The sequence below is a fragment of the Neomonachus schauinslandi genome, chromosome 3 (assembly GCF_002201575.2).
Source record: "Neomonachus schauinslandi chromosome 3, ASM220157v2, whole genome shotgun sequence".
In the NCBI taxonomy this organism is placed as follows: Eukaryota; Metazoa; Chordata; class Mammalia; order Carnivora; family Phocidae; genus Neomonachus; species Neomonachus schauinslandi.
In genome coordinates this window covers 173,908,656-173,915,567 of record NC_058405.1, presented here as the reverse complement: position 1 = coordinate 173,915,567, position 6,912 = coordinate 173,908,656, and positions in this window count along the sequence as shown.

Sequence of the window (6,912 nt, the reverse complement as noted above, 5' to 3'; positions counted from 1 at the left end):
AGTGGTTTGCCCAGGATGGCATGGATTTCTCTCATCTTTGCCCTGGTCTCAGCAGTCCCTGGCTCTTTCAGCTGCCTTGTCTGACTCTCCCCACAGCCCAGCTGCCTCGGGTTCCCCCCTGCTCGGGAACCAGCCGCCCTCCTGCTCTTGAACATCTCTCCCATCTCAAAGGAGAGCAGCTCATGAAGGCGACAGAGATGGAACTTGAGGTTCTTCTGCGCCTGGACCTAATGCCCCCTGTCCCCCCCACCCCATTCACCCCGGAGGCTTTGAAGCCTCACAGATTCCTTCTCCATGTCACATCCCTTTGAGAACCCCCACCCCCAAGTGGGGGCTCCACTCACTTCTCTTGTCATTCACCTCCCTGCCCAACCATCTGCTCCGCCCAGGGGCCCCTCTGAGGGGCATTGCTCTTCTTTCTTGGCCTGTACACTTGGGATTGGGTCTGCAGTAGCTGGCCACCTTTGGAGCCAAGACCATCTAATTTGGAAAGAAAGCCTTTTGGGAAAAATTCGCATCTTATCCAAATCCAAACACATTTTTGAAAGCAGTGTTGAGTGACACTAAGAATGTATTTTTGTCACCTTTGCTATTGATTACAGTGGCAAGGATAAATACAGGCAGAACAGTGACCACTAATTCATGGCTCCCTCCCAAGCCCCCACCCCAGCAAACCATACCTCTGGCTTCTCCACTTCGCCTCTTGTCCCTGCATCCCAGGGCCCGCAGAGTGCTTGAAGCCTGCAACAAACTTGCCTACCCCTAGGGAAGAACCTTGCAACCGTTCTTTGTCACTTCTCTCTTTCCCATGCTTGGAGAAGAATGCCGTGACTCCTGGCCAGGCGATGCTAAAACCAGACAGAGGCTTGTTATGCAGAGAGAGGCCCAGGAAAGCAGCGGGTAAGGACTCAGCAAGCCAAGCAGCTCGGGGCCAGTGACTTTCCCTTTCCAAGTCTCAGTTTACTCATCTGTACAATGAGGCCAGTGATAGCATCTAACTCGTCGGGTTGTGCTGAGGATCAAATGAGGGATTACCCGTGAAGCGCTTAAGACTTAGAGCAAACATGATGTTAGCGTCTGTTGTGGTGATCTTCATTTCTGGAACAGTTTGTTAACTAGCGTCATGACGTCTGTCCCACTACACCCCCCAAGGAAGGAAAAGCAGTGGGTCGGCTTTCCGGGCTCACTTTGATGTACATCTTCATCGGCTCTGGCGTGAATAACAACCGTCACACTAACCGTGACATTGGGTGCCTACTCGGGTCCAGCTTCTGCGAAAAGAGCTTTTCAGAATTCGTGCACTTAGGGATGCCTGGCTGGCTCAGTTGGGGGAGCAGGCAACTCTTGATCTTGGGGTCATGAGTTTAAGCCCCACGTTGGGTGTAGAGATTACTTAAAAATAAAATCTTGGAAAAAAAGAATTTGTACATATTTAATCCTCACAACAAAGCCGTGAAGTGTGCACTTTCTGAATGAGGAAACCAGACTCTGGGAGTTAAGCAACCTCATCAGAGTGACACAAGGAACTGGGTTTTAAACAGTTTTTTTTTTTTTTTAAAGATTTTATTTATTTATTCATGAGAGACAGAGAGAGAGAGAGAGAGAGGCAGAGGGAGAAGCAGGCTCCCAAGGAGCAGGGAGCCCGATGCGGGACTCGATCCCAGGACCCTGGGATCATGACCTGAGCCGAAGGCAGAGGCTTAACCATCTGAGCCACCCAGGCGCCCTTTAAACAGTTTTTAAGAAATGTTTTTACCTGACCTCAAATCCTGTATTCTGTCCACTGTAACAAGGGCCTGGATCCTAGTCTCAGCTTTCTGAGCTCGGTTAGGAACCTCTCTGTCCCAGACAATGGAATAAAAAGGTGTAGAAAGGGGAGCCCAGATTTGACATTTCCCCACCGGCTCGCTTCTTGATTTTCATTAGGTTGATTTCGTTTCCCCTGAACCGACCACCTGCATGTGGATGGTGGGGTGAATAAAGAACTGGCTAGTTCTGCTGCTTATGGTCAGGATGAGCTCGGACAAGTCAATTCTCTCCGGGCCTTGATGTGGTCTGTCAGAAAATGAGGCAATTGTTCTAGATCTGTATTGTCCTGTACGATGGCCACTAGGCATATGTAGCTACTTAAATTTAGTTGAAATAGAACGAAAAATGTAGTTCCTCAGTCATACCAGCCGCCTTTCAAGGGTTCAAGGGCCACACGTGACGAGTGGCTACCATATTGGACAGTGCAGATCGAGAACACTCCCCAGGACTGCAGAAAGTTCTTTTGTGCCATGCTGTCTAAGTGAAGACTTTGTTCTCTTTATTTTTTATTTTATTATTTTTTTAAGATTTTATTTATTTGACAGAGAGAGACACAGCGAGAGAGGGAACACAAGCAGGGGGAGTGGGAGAGGGAGAAGCAGGCTTCCTGCTGAGCAGGACCCCCATGTGGGGCTTGATCCCAGCACCCTGGGATCATGACCTGAGCCGAAGGCAGACGCTTAACGACTGAGCCACCCAGGCGCCCCAAGACTTTGTTCTCTTTAGCTCTACGTCAGTTCTCAGGGGACTCAGAGAGGAGACTGAAGTTCCAACAGACGCGGGGCCCTGGCGGGCCTAACACCGAACAGCTCACTTACCTGCTGTTTGCTTTGACAGCTGCTGTTGTCGTTGGAGGGGCTGATCTCCTCTGTGTCTCAGGGCTTGGGACCAGTCAGCGCTTTTGGGCAGGAAAAAAGAGAAGCAGACTTTATAGGGAAACGTCTGACCTGGGGTCACCAGGGTGAATTCCAGGAGGCCCACCAGGAGGCGTCCCCTCCGAGGAGCAATGAGGTCTGTCCTGGGACTCTGACTCCAGGCCAAGGATCCGCCCACCTGGAGATTCTGTGATGGGCACTGGGGATTTTCACGCCTACCTGTCTAAGGGCTTCTGGAGGAGCCTGCCAGTCTGAGGGGGGAGGTGTGGCTGGTCAACCTCCGTCTCGGAGCGTTTCGAACATGCACCTCCTTCTTTACAAGGAAGATACAGTCCACCCCAGCTCCCGGTGAGCAGACTTGCCTGCACTTGTTGCACACTCTCTTCCTTCCTTCTAGGGTCAGCGTGAGAAGCGTCCCTCCTTCTCTTTCTGGTGAATTCCTGCCCTGACTCCGGGACACCCTGCCTCTCACATCCTTGAGGGTCCTGCCTCCTAGCCCTTCTGCCCCATCCGCCATCTCCTTCCCTGAGCTTGCTCATGTCGCCCTCACCCTCCCTCTGTTTCGGGACCCCTCCCGCTACTACGCCCCCAGCGCCCTCCTCACAGTTGGACTTCTAGAGAAAGGGGCTGCTTCCACCTTGCCTCCCCTCGTTCACCGCTCAGCCCACCGTAGCTAGCTCCCTTCCCACTGCTCTGCTGAAACAGCTCTTGCCAACATGACCGACGACCTCAGGCCGCGACATCCAATAAGCCCTTCTCTTAAATAAAGCGGCTTTACAGTTGTGACAACAAAGCTTGCATACTGTAAAGAATACAGACACCTCAAAAGCGTCTAAAGTTGAACTGGAAGGACTCCTTTCCATCCTTAGATTCTCACATATCTTGTGTCCATCTTTCCAGACCTTTCCCCCCCTCCACGCATATACGGACATGTTTTCCTTCCTTTTCCCCCTAAAACAAATGATATTGAACTGGTTATGTCATTCTGCACCTTAACACGCTGTCATGGGCATGCATGTAGATGCACCTTACTCTTTTCAGTGACAACATACCAGTCCATGGTGCGGATGTATCATGATTGATCCGATAATTACCTTATGGATGAATATTTAAGTCTTGCTACGAGCATCTTTGGATGCAGGTCTTTGGGAACTTGTATGATTGTGTAGCTTAAGTGTAATTCTGCTGGGTCATATCTGTGCACATTTAAATTTTAATAAGGCTGTACCAGTTTATGGTGACTGCACTTATTGCGGTGAGCATGGCATAATGTACAGAATTGTCCAGTCACTGTGTTGTATACCTGAAATTAATATAACATTGTGTATCAACTATGCTTCAGTAAAAGACTGTATCAATTTATTCTCCCATTGGTGCTTTATAAAAGGGCCTATTACCCTATCTACTCATACTATCTCACAGTTGTCAATTATGTTAAAATATTTTCTTCCGGTCTGCTGTATGCCTTGTAACTGTATTTATGGTGAAATGGTTATTGTTCAAGTCTCATTTGACCTCTGCAGCATTTAATCCCACTGACTTCATTCTCTTCTTATTTCTCCTGGAACTTAGTCTCATTTTGTGGCTTTAGTACTCCATTCATTCCTCAAATCTGGATGTTCCTTGGGGCTCTGCATTGGTCCTCTTCTCTCCCTGCCCTCCCCAGGCCAGCCCACCTGCTCCCTTGGCTTCAGCCACCACCCAATAAGTGCCGGGGTCTCCCACACCTTCAGCGCCTGACCTCCCTCCTAAACTTCTCTTTGCAGCTCAGACTCCTCATGCAGCCATCTCTTGACGTTTCCCCTGAAGTCCCACAGGTGCTGCAAGCTCAGCAGGTAGAAAACCTGTCTCTTGGATTTCCTGCCCCACCCTCCTAGCCAGGCATCTGGCCAACCAGAAACGGCCCGCCCCTTGCACGCCCCTCAAACGAGGCTATGTCTTTAGCATCTCTCTTGATTATCTCCTCTTCACCATCTTCACTGACAGCGTTAGGCAACACTTTATTCTCTCTCACCTAAACTACTGCAATATGCACACAAGAGCTGTGGGTTCTGGAGCTGGACTGCAGACCTTGGGCAAGTTATTCAGTCTCACGGGGCCTCAGTTTCATCATCTTGAAAACGGGGCTAATGAAGCACCTGCTGCATAGTGTTGTCATGCAGATTAAATGTGTCTATAAAGATTTTTTTATTTGAGAGAGAGAGAGCGCGTGCACGAGCGGTGGGGGAGGGGCAGAGAGTCTAAATCATCTCTGCCTCAAGTCTTTCCCCCCTCAAACCATCCTCCGCTCTGCTCCCAGAACAATCTTCCCAAAGTGTGAATTTGATCGTGCTCTTTTCCTTTTAAAACCCTCTGAGGACCCGCATTGTCCTCAGGTAGGTCAATCGCCTGACCTTGGCACCTGGTGCCTCTGCATCCCCTTGTGTACCTACCCAGACTCGTTCCAGGCCACACCCCCGGGACCCCTCAACTTCAACCACAGGGAACTCTGCGCAGCTCCCGAAGAGCCGTTTGGTACCCGCACCACCCCCCCCCCCCGCCCCGCCCCGGCATGCACTTCCCTTCCCCTTGGAAGGCTCTTCCCTACACTCTTGGTCTGGCCAACTTTCCTTTCTCCTTTAAGGTTCAGGCTGGTCATGACCTCCATGGACGCAGCCCTCCCTGGGCTGTCCACACCGCCCCCAGGGCTTATCTCTATCACGGCTTCAGTTATGGGATTTGTAATCATCATGTCACTCCCTCCTCCCCACTGTGAGGTTCTTAAAAATAGGGATTTTATATCTTATATATATAATATATAAAAACAGTATATAAATATGATATATAATGTAGAAAAATATGTAAGTAATATGCATAAATATGATAAATCTATGATAAAAATCTCTGTATCCCCAAACCAATCACAGTGTTTTTGGCATATCCTGGGTGCTTCATATCATTTTGTTGAGCACCAAATGAGTTGACAAAGTGGGGGAACTGCTGTACATGGGAGGATCCAAGTGACATCTTATTTAAAGAAATAATTACGTCGCCCAAATTTCTCAGGGCATCCCCAGCCTGTGAGCACAAGTGAGGTCACGTCAATGGCAGTGACCAAAATTGTACTAGCTTAGACTCTCTGTGCTCATGCAGGGCTTCATCCCCCAACAAGGTTCCCCCAGGAATTTGAGGGAGTCTGTTGGGAGTGTCCCCCGGGGGCTCTTCTGGGTGCTGCTGTGCTAGACTCGCCTCTGAGTCACTGCTGAAGGGCCGACGCCCTTGCAGCCTATGGTGACCATGGAACCTTCTGCCAGAGGATCGCCAGTCTTCTAACGTCTTTGTGGAGCTTTTGCGCTCTTCATTGGACTTGGTGGGGACTCTCTGGGGGGCAGTGTTGAGCTAGAGGCTGGTGGTCAGCATTGTCCTTCCATCCCTCCCAGACAGGGAGAAGGTCAAGTTCCCCCATTCCCGGCCCCTGATTTCCTTTGGATGAGCTCCGATCCAGGAGCAGAACTCTGCCTCCTCTTTGAACATAGGCTTCTGCTAGGTCTCTTCGCTCCCTCAGTTCTTCAGGCAGGTGTGAACTCGACACTGGAGTTCCACTAGAACGTGATGTCTTCCACTAGAATAAGAACCTTGCCCTAATAAAAGTTTCTGAGCAAACTGGACCCTCGAGAATGGACTGCTGCCCCTTAGGGTAGGGGTGATTCTATTGTCCTGATTGCTCCAGAGCCCCAGCCCTGCCCCCCTCCACTCCCTCCATTCCCTGCCCCTCACCTTGTTGCAGCCTTTGCTAAGGAGAAGTTCTCACCAGCTCTCCAGGGCAGGAACTGCTATTGCAAAACTCTTGCTCCATGCCATGGTAATGGGATGCAACTCTGGGTGGCCTTGACCCCAAGAGGCGGTGCAGAGGCACTGGCCTGAGCCACAGGGTTGCCCAACCACTGCAGAGGCCCCGGCAGCCCGTGCGAGGCAGAGGGGATGGGGATAAAAGCACCATGCCTGTTTGGGGCCACAAAGTCTGCCCTGGAGCTCAGATACGGCAACTAATCCCCTTGGTACCGAGTGGGGCCCACGCTTCTTCTGAAATGGTATTCCCAGAAGCACCACAATTGGGAGCCCAGTGAATGACACAGAATTTACATAAGACTTCTCAGGCAGTCAGGGGATATGATCTTGTACCATGGACCTACACAAGTCCTCATCAACCCTCTTTATTAAAATGTAGCTGAGTGAGCACTGCATGGAG